The sequence below is a fragment of the Cyprinus carpio genome, unplaced genomic scaffold (genome assembly GCF_018340385.1).
Source record: "Cyprinus carpio isolate SPL01 unplaced genomic scaffold, ASM1834038v1 S000006593, whole genome shotgun sequence".
NCBI lineage: Eukaryota > Metazoa > Chordata > Actinopteri > Cypriniformes > Cyprinidae > Cyprinus > Cyprinus carpio.
Genome location: NW_024879242.1, coordinates 725,364 through 737,910, shown reverse-complemented (window position 1 = coordinate 737,910; position 12,547 = coordinate 725,364). Strand labels below are relative to the sequence as shown.

At 41.2% G+C, this 12,547-nt stretch overlaps 1 pseudogene; it reads left to right on the top strand.

The window, feature by feature from the left end:
- Positions 1-3,553: 3,553 nt before the first annotated feature.
- LOC109088597 lies at positions 3,554-10,712 on the top strand (annotated as a pseudogene).
- Positions 10,713-12,547: the final 1,835 nt, after the last annotated feature.

Below are 12,547 nucleotides of genomic sequence, written 5' to 3'. Positions count from 1 at the left end.
CCTTGATGTTTAACTGAATAAGGAAGAAGCCTTTGGATGAAAACACTATACAAATGTGAATTTGATTCATATTGCCTCACAGAATTAATGATACGGACAAACATCTCATACTTGACTATGACAGTTAATATTACACCTTATTTCTAGTGAAAGAAAATTCACTGAGCCTGTAAACTTTAAAACAATCTTTAAATAATAAAACATTAAGGACACACTTTAATGTATTAACTGCTGAAAGCATCGAGGTGAGGGGGAGTTTGACTTTATTCACAACATAACAGACTACATAATAACAGTCTCAAAAAAAAAAAAAAAAAAAAAAAAATAGAAAGATCTCTAATAGAATAATCCATAACATCTGCAATGGACAAGGTGCAGACCGTGTATGGCAGACACTGGTAATGGACTGCACTTACTGAAACTTTGTTGCAAGAAGGATGTGGGAATGATGGAGGGCTATAGGTAGATCTGTGCTTCTTAGCATGTTGTCCTAGGGTTTTCTAGAGAAAAGCAGTGGAAAAAAATGTTAGAGTATTTTATAAGGAAATAATGTTACTGAAGGTGTAAACAATAATACAATATTGGGCAGTGAACACCATGTACAATGCACACAATACTGTCAACAACCTCTGTACTAGATACTACACAGCTGTGCCTCTAAAAATCAGATTTATGAACATGATTGTCACAATATTTATTTGAATAATGTTTTTGGGTGAACCATCCCTTTAAGGTCCATGTTTGATAGAGATAATTGCTCATTTAGCAGTATTGCTGTGAAAGCTGACAGTAATGAATAAAACTGAAAAATGTTCTGACTTCCATACATTAAACAGCACAGAGCAACTAACCCAAAGCTGCCCTGTGTATGTGTGCCCAAACTGTGGGCCCCTACATCCTGCCCAATTTTGTCCTCCAAACAATGTGAAAACTGAAGTCAAAGAAAACAAATATAGTAAATGTATTTATGTAGGTTGTGCTACACATTAGCAAAAAAAAAAAATAGGTGTTAAAATACAAACATGACATTGTAAAACAAAAAAACTCTTTGCCTGCCATTTTAAAACATAAACCATATTAAAAATCCTAAAAACAAAACACCCATTAAATGTTAACTGTTATGGAGAACATGTATTCACGTGTATATACACATATATTCTGAATATAGTAAATTAACATAGCAATTGTTTTACATGTAACTGTTGTAATTACATGTATACCCCTTTACATTTAATGCTCTCATAAATATAACGTAGAATATTAAACCTACATTGAAAATAAATATTTTAGTAAAATGTCAATTTTAGTCAGAATCATTGCACTCCTATTCTCTTCAATTATTTTATCAAGTATTTTTGTATCCTATCTACTCCAAGTTATAAAAGCTGCTGATGGTTCAGATTTAACAGATGAAGTCTTGCCTCGACTGGACTCTTGTCATGTCAACTGTTTTAAGACTTTTAGTTGTATGGATGTCGCCATCTTTGATAATACTTTACTATACTACTTTGCATTAATTAGAGCAGCGGTTCTCAATTCCAGCCCTCGCGCCCCCCAGCTCTGCATATTTTGCATGTCTGTCTTTGTTAACACACCTGATTCAGATAATCAGCTCATTAGAAGTGAGCTCCATGCATGAACTGTGTTCCCATTGACATGGTCCCTACACAGTGTTCACTGCTCCCTACTCCCTAAGCAGAGGAAATCTGTTGAAGTTTACTTCACTTCGGAACATCCATTCACAGATTTGTGCTGCGCAATGTCTTCACACACGGACAAATGTGACATCATATACTTCTGTAAATAAATACAATTTAAATTAATGTCTCACTCACTTTGAATGGAACATATACGTTCACTTCGAACTGGAATCATGGCGGAATATCCTGTGATGTCCACTTCGCAGGGCACTTAAGTTCAAATAGAACAAATGTCTGAAGCAATAAGAAAAACATACAAAATGTGCAGAGCAGGGGGGGCGCAAGGACTGGAATTGAGAACCGCTGCTCTACACTATAAAGTGTATCTATCTTCTATAAAGAATTTCATACCATTTTTTTTCCATTGGTCTTAAATTTCTCTTGATTTGCAGTTACAAAATTAAAATTCCTGCTTTCAAAAACAAATGTTGCTGGCTTGGCCTTTGTTGTATAAACATAACTTTTCTCCCCATAGGTACCTAATTTGGAACAATTACAATATATTATATAAAAATAATTCTTTATTTTTTGAAAACTGGTTTTCAGTAGGCATAATACGAGTTAGTCAATTATTAAATCAAGAAGGCATGTAATCTGAGGATTACAGTGAGGGCTTCCCTGCCGAGTGAGTCTCCACAGGACCCTCACAACTCCAGCGCATTGTACCCTCTGGTTTACCGCGATGCGGATGCCTCGGACAGGGCGGGGCCCAGCACTTCATCCGGCCCACCAGCAGATGACCTGATGTCGATCACTGCATCTGGGGACAAGCTAGGCTCTGGAGATGAGGATTTGGCTGTGTTGCCTCCTTCTGGGAGAGTGGCGTTGCCCAAGTCAGATCCAGAGCTGACTGCTACGCTTGCCCAGGCCGCCAAGAGCGTCAGGTTGCCATGGAAGGTCCCTCCATCTCCCGAACGTTCAAGGCTGGATGATTGGTTCTTGGGGGTGCCGCATGCCGATCGTCGGCAGCCACCTCCGGTTCCATTCTTCCCGGAAGTGCATGAGGAGGTTACTAGGTCCTGGAGGGCACCTTTTTTTGCCCGAAACAGATCTAATGCCTCCTCCGTCCTCACTACCCTCGATGGCGGGGCGGCTAAGGGGTATGTGGAGATTCCCCAGTTAAGCGTGCTATTGCTATGCAGATTTGCCCGCAAAGCACTGGCACCTGGCGGGGTAATCCACGCCTCCCGTCCAGGGCCTGGTAAGTTCTCGTCCGCGCTGACAACCAAGGCTTACGGAGCTGCTGGACAGGCCACCTCTGCCCTGCACGCCATGGCCCTCCTGCAGGTCTACCAGGCCAAGGCGTTAAAGCAGCTGCACGAGGGTAGCTTTTCTGAGTTCTGACCCAGGTGTGATGCAGGAGCTGCGCACTGCGACGGACCTTGCCCTACGGGAGACGAAAGTCACAGCGCGGTCCCTGGGTCAGACGATGTCCACCTTGGTGGTCCATGAACGCCACCTTTGGCTTACCCTGGCTGATATGAGGGAGTCCGACAAGCAACGTTCTTGGACTCTCCGATCTCCCAGGCTGGCCTTTACGGTGATGCAGTGGAGAGCTTCGCCCAAGAGTTCTCCACCAAGCAGAAGCAGAGGGAGGCAATCAAACACATCCTGCCCCGGCGGCCCGCTGCTGCCATCACCCCGGACTCTCCGATCTCACCGGCCGAGTGCGCCATCCTGCTGCCTGCACACCAGGAAAGCAGACACAGCCCTTGAGTGCCTCAGGAATCCTGCTCTTCAGGAGATGGTGAATGCAACGCCTCCTTTACCCCGGGGAGGAGGGCCGGAGGTAGTCAATAAAATCCTCAATAAAAGAGCAGTTTCCTGTTTCTCTGGGTCTCAAGAGGGCCAGGATGGTGGTGCACGTGGCGCAGCCTCTACACTCCCGTCCCCCTCTCCTTTCGCCAGCGGGCAGCAGGGCCTGGTTCAAGGACACGCTGCCATCTCACACACCCCCTGACACCCCTGCCCAATTGCGGGAGCCAGGTAAGAGTCACACCACTCACTCAGACTCCCTCCGGGACGCCGTGCCTCTCCGGTCGGGGTCCCCCTGTGCTCTGCCTTGCTGTGCCCCATTCCTTCGCGGCACGCGGTACGTCGGTGGTTCACCCTAGTTCGCGCTTAGTTCAGTACCCTTTGGGGGGCCTGGTTTTAGCGCTCCCCAGACCGTCTCGCTGGCTTATGAGAACCCATCAGACTCGGCTATGCGATTCAGTCTCGCCCGGCGTCCTCCAAGTTCAGGGGCATCCGGTTCACCTCTGTGCTGGACAAAGATGGCTCCCGTCTTGCAAGCAGAAATCGCGATAGATAGAGCCGGTCACTCACGCTAGTCGATATGTGGTCTGGGTTTTAACAGCTCCTACTTCATTGTTACCCAAGAAAGGCAGTGGGTTACGGCCAATCCTGAATATAAACATTTGTGTATTTGGGTATGACTGTTTAATAAAGTCATTTTAATAATTTGTATTTATACACAAGATTTGGGACAGAATAGGCTGGTACGGCTCTAGGTTTTTGGGTTTCTAGTAAATGGCTGATATGGATATGTGTGGTTTGCTTATGGCTGGAGAATCTGTACCAATAATAAATCCTGTTTTGGCCCACTTCCAGGGCCAAGTTATACGTTATTAACTGCTGAAGACTTGGCCCAGTTATGGTCCATGTGTGGGCCCCTATCTTTAATTCAGATTAGAGCCAGTCATTCGTTGCAGTATGTGGGTCGAGGGAAAAAGTGGTTGTGGAGTGGAGCTAGGCCAGAAGGACAATTGCTATGTGCGGGGGTGTGTTGTAAATTTGAAAAGGACGCAATGCCCACATGGGAAAAAATATCCTATATCAAAAGATCCTTCTAAAGACAGTTATGTCTTAAGTCCCAGATATTAGACAGACAAATAACACACGGCTGTTGTGTGTTGCATACCTAAACATAGTGTGAAAAAGTTCAATTAAATATTGTTTTTAATTCTTATAGATTCTCTATGGATATGAAATAGCCGACAGCGGATCAGTAATCAAGGTTTGTTTTATGGAGCGTAATTGTCCATATTTACATGCTGCAACCCTTAGTTGTGATGTTTAAATGACAGATTTGGCTAATATTTCCCCTTGTTTTCTCCCCTAATCAATCACTTATAGAGACTGTTGAAAAAAGAAGCAGAGGGAGGCAATCAAACACATCCTGCCCCGGCGGCCCGCTGCTGCCATCACCCCCTCCGCCTGCTCACCGCCGAGTGCGCCATCCTGCTGCCTGACACCAGGAAAGCAGCACAGCCCTTGAGTCTCAGAATCCTGCTCTTCAGGAGATGGTGAAGGCAACGCTCCTTCCCCCGGAGGAGGGCCGGAGTAGTCAATAAAATCCTCAATAAAAGAGCAGTTTCCTGTTTCTCTGGGTCTCAAGAGGGCCAGGATGGTGGTGCACGTGGCGCAGCCTCTACACTCCCGTCCCCCTCTCCTTTCGCCAGCGGGCAGCAGGGCCTGGTTCAAGGACACGCTGCCTTCTCACACACCCCCTGCCCAATTGCGGAGCCAGGTAAGAGTCACACCACTCACTCAGACTCCACTCCGGGACGCCGTGCCTTCCGGGTCGGGTCCCTGTGCTCTGCCTTGCTGCCCCACCGCGGGTACGTCGGTGGTTCCCCTAGTTCCGCTTGTTCAGTCTTTGGGGGCCTGGTTAGCGCTCCCCAGACCGTCTCGCTGGCTTATGAGAACCATCAGACTCGGCTATGCGATTCAGTTCGCTCGGCGTCCTCCCAAGTTCAGGGGCATCCGGTTCACCTCTGTGCTGGACAAAGATGCTCCCGTCTTGCAAGCAGAAATCGCGATAGATAGAGCCGGTCACTCCAGTCGATATGTGGTCTGGGTTTTACAGCTCCTACTTCATTGTACCCAAGAAAGGCAGTGGGTTACGGCCAATCCTGATATAAACATTTGTGTATTTGGGTATGACTGTTAAATAAAGTCATTTTAATAATTTGTATTTATACACAAGATTTGGACAGAATAAGGCTGGTACGGCTTAGTTTTTGGGTTTCTAGTAAATGGCTGATATTGATGTGGTTTGCTTATGGCTGAGAATCTGTACCAATAATAAAACCTGTTTTGGCCCACTTCAGGGCCAGTTATAAGTTATTAACTGCTGAGACTTGGCCCAGTTATGGTCCATGTGTGGCCCCTATCTTTAATTCAGATTAGAGCCGTCATTCGTTGCAGTATGTGGGTCGAGGGAAAAGTGGTTGTGGAGTGGAGCTAGGCCAGAAGACAATTGCTATGTGGGTGTGTTGTAAATTTGAAAGGACAAATGCACACAAAAATATCCTATATCAAAATATCCTTCTAAAGACAGTTATGTCTTAAGTCCCAGATATTTAGACAGACAAATAACACAAGGATGTTGTTTTTCATACTAAACCTGTTGAAAAATTTCAATTAATATTTTTTTTTAATTCTTATATTTATCTATTATTATTTAAATAGGCTACATCTTATCATTATCAAGTGTTTTTATTTATCTTAATTTCCATATTTACATGCTGCAACCTTGTGTGATTTTCAATGAAATATTTGGCTAATAATTTCCTTGTTTTCTCCTCTAATCCTCACTTATAGAGACTGTTGACGCATTAAAAGTAAAGTGAAAGTGACGTGACATTCAGCCAAGTATGGTGACCCATACTCAGAATTTGTGCTCTGCATTTAACCCATCCGAAGTGCACACACACAGAGCAGTGAACCCACACACACTGTGAACACACACCAGGAGCAGTGGGCAGCCATTTATGCTGCGGCGCCCGGGGAGCAGTTGGGGTTCAGTGCCTTGCTCAAGGGCACCTAAGTCGTGGTATTGAGGGTGGAGAGAGCGCTGTACATTCACTCCCCCCCACCCACAATTCCTGCCGGCCCGAGACTCGAACTCACAACCCTTCGATTGGGAGTCCGACTCTCTAACCATTAGGCCACGACTTCCCACAAGAAAGGATCTAGCTCTCCCCGTCGGGGAATCGAACCCCGGTCTTCAGCGTGTTAGGCGGGGATTACATTATCCACTATACTAACGAGGAGTTGCTCGTTAGTATATCATGTCCTCACTTATAGAGAGTGTAAATTATTTTAATTCCTTCTTTTATTGTGCAGATCGCCTTTTTTGTAAAGAAAGAAAGAAAGAGAAAAATCAGCTCACATTATCCACCTTATTTTTCACAAAAGCATGGGCGCCACAATTTTCGAACTATAATGTGTCAGATTTCCGGTAAAGCACTTCCGCTAATAGTAGTTGTATTGCTATTCTGTAGTTTTGCATTCACTGTGTTAAGTTTATAGGCTAGTTTAGTTTTAATATGGACCACAGAAAGACTGGTGTACTTTGTGCAGTTAAAGGGTGTCATAATAGCTGGTTCAAGCGTCACTTTGTTAGGTTTATGGGGTTGTTTGGTTTTGGTTTGGAGCACATTAAACTTAAAGAAACCACCGAATTTTTCATAAATGGTTGGGCTACAAGACTCCAGTGAAGACTCTGAGGAGATGTCTCGTCAGGATATATCCACAAACACGTAAGTTACAGTTCCTTAAGTTACATGCTCTAACAAAAGACATTGTTTAAACTATTTCTTTATCGATGACATTCCTATTGGGCATGAATAATATTTAGTACTAAGCTGAAGTTGTTGATAACAGTGAAAACTGTTACAAAAAAGCTCTTGGAGGGATAGCTAAAATTAAAATTATCTTTTTTTTTCTGTTTACTTACTCTCGAGTTGTTCCAAACCTGTGTTAATTTCTTTTTGCTGCTGAACACAAAGGATGATATTTCGAAGAATGTTTGTTACCAAGCAAATCTTGGGTCCCATTCACTTTTATAGTAGTAAGAAATAATACAATAGAAATGAATGGGTCCCAGGATTGGTTTGTATATTAACATTATTCCAAATATCCTCCTTTGTGTTCAGTAGAACAAATAAATTTAAACAGGTTTAGAACAACTCGAGGGGCTGAGTAAATGATGAAAATGTTGATTTTTTTGTGTTAACTATCCATTAAAGGTACTGTGCTTGTATTGAATAAAAATACCACTGTACTGCGAATGGAACACCATGGTGCATGTACAAAATACTGCTGCAACTTTTTTGTAATACTTTTTATAAATCAGGGGTGGAGAATTTATCAGTTTCTCCTGTGCATCTGACTTCAGTGTTGTGTTTTGCAGATGATGAGCAAGGTGACCATGAGACTCCAGAAATGGAGCCATTGCAGCTGCCCCTTCAGTACAGTGATGCCTGCACTCAGTGATAGGTCCAGGCATTGACAGACCACAGTTATGCCTCAGGGGATAAAATAATGTTACACAAGGCAACACAGTTCCACAGTGAAGATCCCTTAGCCCTTGCCCATAGCTCTTTATTGTACACTGGCTTCACCCATAGTGTCTTTAAAGAACATGTTAAAGGAGCCGTATGTATGATTGTGGCCTAAACTGGTACTGCAATCACTATAAAAATACTGTAGAGCGGTGTATCCCCTCCCACTACCCCCTGACTCGAGGTTGCCAGATGAGCTGCAGGATTCAGCAGAAACGTAGGCTGCTTCAATGAGCTTCCAATGGCAAGTGACGAACAGACGTACACAGTAAGTTTTTTTGTGACAGTATAATCGTAAAGATGTATGCTTGTATGTGACAGTATAATCGTAAAGATTTATGCTCATATGTGACAGTATAATCGTAAAGATTTATGCTCGTATGTGACAGTATAATCGTAAAGATTTATGCTCTGTACGTGACAGACAGAACGGTAACTGTTAGTCTAGGCTACTGTCTCAATTACGTTTCAAATTGCCATAATGGGCGTGCTAATGTTATTTTCCTCAGCGTCTCAGCATAATGACAGAGAAACGGGCTTCTGTAATGCATTGCTAATGTTAGCATACGTCCATGTGAGCTAACGTTATGTTACTTTGCACAAACATGCATAACTTTGTTCGAATGTCATGAATATATGAAATGTCCATTGACATCAAGTACAAGTTAGCCAAGCATAGATGAATCTTACCTGTCCAGGAGAAAATTAGCAACGTTGGCGTCTGTGTTCAAATTCTTCTCCGTTTTCAGCCGTCTCCATCTTTCAAAAGCATCTCCAATACAAATTCTGGTTTTATTTCAGACTTTGTCACGACGAATTTCTGAATTATAACGAGGTCTTTTTGATTTAGTAACATTAGACATTTTTATCCGACTGGAGTTAGGGTAGGTTACAGCAAAGCTGGCAACACGGATCCCGAAACACTACTGACTTCGTAGATAGGTGGAGGGAGACGCATCAGGCCAAAACACAAAATGACAACATCAACATCAGTTGAGGGCTGCAAGTCCACTTTTTAAGGCGAGACACTGCAGGTGAATAGGGTAAAAAAATTAACTAATAGTTATCACCTTAATTACCAAGTTGATTGATTACATTGATAATTGCAAACATTTTTTTGTATTACAAGTTTTCACAAATTTTGTTTAAATATGCAAATGAGACATTATTTAATAAAATATGCGCTAATTTGCATACATTTCTAGTACAAAAATCTGAACACAGGATGAAGTCAGTTTCAAAATTCTTGTTTAATTTTTTTGACATATTAGAGTCAAATGTTTTTACAGAAGGAATTCTGGGTATCTCTTTTTGTTACTCCATAATTCAGAAAATACTTTGAACAGCTAGAAAACAATATTTTTTCACCATTTTTTGGGGAATAAAATGTTGTATATAATCAAGAAAATTATATATGAACAAATCCCTCTGTAAAAACCTTCAGAATATAGACAGGAATAAAAATGTAAAGTTTGGTGTGTGTAAGTGCCACTAAAGTGGAGATTTATTATGGCTCAGTGTTGGAGAAAAAACTCATTTGGAGAAAACGGCCTTTAAAAATATGTATTGTAAATGAAATCTATTGACACAAATAGATAAAGTGCTATAAAAGAAAACGAAATACTTAACAGTGTCTTTTGGATGTTTTCTTTCCATAAGTCTGAAAAAACACTTTATGAAAAGCCAAAAAGCCCAAAATCTAAATATTGACAGGTGCATGAAAAAACTCTGTTTTTGCCTGCAGTGTCTCCCCTTAAATTACAATATCCTGGCTGGACTACTGTTGTCAGTGATATAAGTATTTGAAATGAACATGATTTCTTAATGTCTAGTGACACATCAGGGCCATTTATGATTAATTGAAATAGATTTCTTACATACAGCTCCTTTAAATATCTACAGCAGTTCTACACTTCAAATTTTAAGATGCACATAATGGATCAAATTCTGATGACCATGATGAAGCTGAAGTTGAATTTACTTCAAGGAGATCTTGCTGAACGCTTTGACATGTCCCAGAGTGTAGTAAGGCGAATTCTGTCCTACTGGATTGATACAATGGAGGAGCACATGAGAGTCTACATTCCATGGCTGCCACGGGAAACAATCCGCAGCACAATGCCTCAGTGCTTTAAGGAAAACTTCTCGAACACCACCTGCATTACTGACTGCTCTGAGACAACTCTGCAAAAAGCACACAATCTTGACTCCAGAGGGGAGTCATATAGTCATTATTATTCAAGCAATACTCTAAAGTACCTAGTTGCCATTGCCCCCTGTGGACTCATTATGTTCATCTCCCCTGCTTATGGGGAAAGATGGAGTGACAAGTTCATTACCCAAGAATCTCCAGCCTGGTGACGAAGTGATGGCAGACAGAGGCTTCACCATTCGTGATTTGCTGTTTGAGAGAGAGGTAAACCTTATCATGCCAGCATTTACTCACAAAGGTGGACAGTTGTCTGAGGAGGATGTTACAGGCACAAGGAGGATTGCAAATGTCCGCATACATGTGGAAAGAGTGATCAGATGGCTCAAGGTGTTCAAAATTGTCTCCCAGACTGTCCCTATTAACATGGCACACAAAATGGACAAAATCCTCAGAGTGTGTGCAGCGCTTGTGAACATGCAAGGTGACATCATCCATGAGGATACAGAATAAAAATTGCTACATTGTTCACCATCTGCCTTGTTTGTTATACTAACGTATATTATGTAAATAGTTTACACTTTTAGTAGTTTAACTAATCTGACAGTGGTTCAAGAAATAATCAGTTGTACATTATTGTACAGTATTGTGTATATAGAACCACAAATTCACTACTACTAATTTAGATAAACCATTGAAAAGCCTTTTTATATGAAATTTTGTAATTTTGGATACATTGTGTAGTTGTTTAGAATTATTCATTGTGACCATTAAATATACTGTTTTTACACAAATAGTTTCAAGATCTTATATTACATCTTTCACCTTATATATGCGCACACAAATAAAATTTCAAAATGAAGTTTATTTAGATTTTTTTTCCTCCACTGAAAATAATACAGTTTAGCAATGCCAGGTAAACAAGTGTCAATTTGTCTCTTTTTCAAAACTCATGGAACAAATGGAAAACATTCTGAATAGTACTGTAAAACGACTAATTGCATCATAAAATAAAAAGTGATATATATTATATACATTTATAAAAGTTGTACATCTCAAAAAGTATACATATTTCAGTTATTTACAACTTATTTTGGATGCAATTAATCAGCCCTAATTCTGCACAGTAAAGTAATCAGTTTGCAGATAAGGACAAAAAAAAAAGCACACAGGTGTTCTCAAAGAAAATTGTCAGGTTTGGTAGACACAAAGAAAGGCACCTTTACTCGCAATTTTCATGCATCATGCCATAAGTGCGAGGCACTTTGTGTTTTGGTCACGTTCTCCAAGCTGTACAATTTACCCTCATCAAGTTCAACATGTGTGTGGTAAAACGACATGCATTTATGACGCTGCAATTCAGGGCCATGGTCACCATGAGGCTGCATCTGTGTGGTACCTGCTGGTAGATTTTCTGGTTCAGCTGACATGCATCTGTGCAGAAGGCTACCTACAGGTATATGAACCTCTGATAAGGTTTTCCTCAGCTCACTGTGAGAAATGAATAAAGGAGTTGGTGATGACGATTGAAACAGCAGCTGAAGTCTCAGGCAAGTCATCTGTAAATCTGTAATGTTTAAAACTAATCTCTGCCAGCCTCTTTGGTGCCAAATTCTGGTGTGTCCCTGAGTTCCAGTGGTGCTGCTCATCAGTGCATGATAGCCCAGTCAGTCCCTTTGATACTGCATTTCTGAACCTACCACAAAGTGTAAATAAAACAATTATGCATGTAACCATTCTAATGTAGTTTACATAATATTATTAATACATTAACTTAAAATGTTTGATTTTCTATTAATGATGAATATTATGTAGTATATTATGTAACTCACCTTCATGCTGCCCCTACCGTGATACTGCATCACACCTTTTGAAATTTTACTGATTTACTTAAATTACCTGAGCACACAGCCTTTAGTCATTGTTGCACAAACAATTTTAATGGATCGTTTTTAATCAAAAACTGTTTAACTGAATTACATTAAAGTATTACTTAAACTACAATTAAAACTGTCATTGGCCACTCACCCTCACAAAAAAAGTTAGGCAGAATATTAACCTCATCACTATTCACTTGTATAGCATCGTTTTTCCATGCAATGAAAATGAGTGGTGACTGAAGCTTATATTCTGCTCGATGTCTTCCATTGTGTTCCACAGAATAAAGTAAGTCACATAGGTTTGGAACAACATGCAGGTGAGTGATCATGACAGAATTTTTTAAAGTATAATTTGTCAGATACGCCACTTTGACTGGGATTCACGTCTGCTTTTAAAAACATGAATTCGCTTTCATTGCTTTTATAATTCCGCATCGAAGGCCCGTCTACTCCAAGCGACAAAACAAA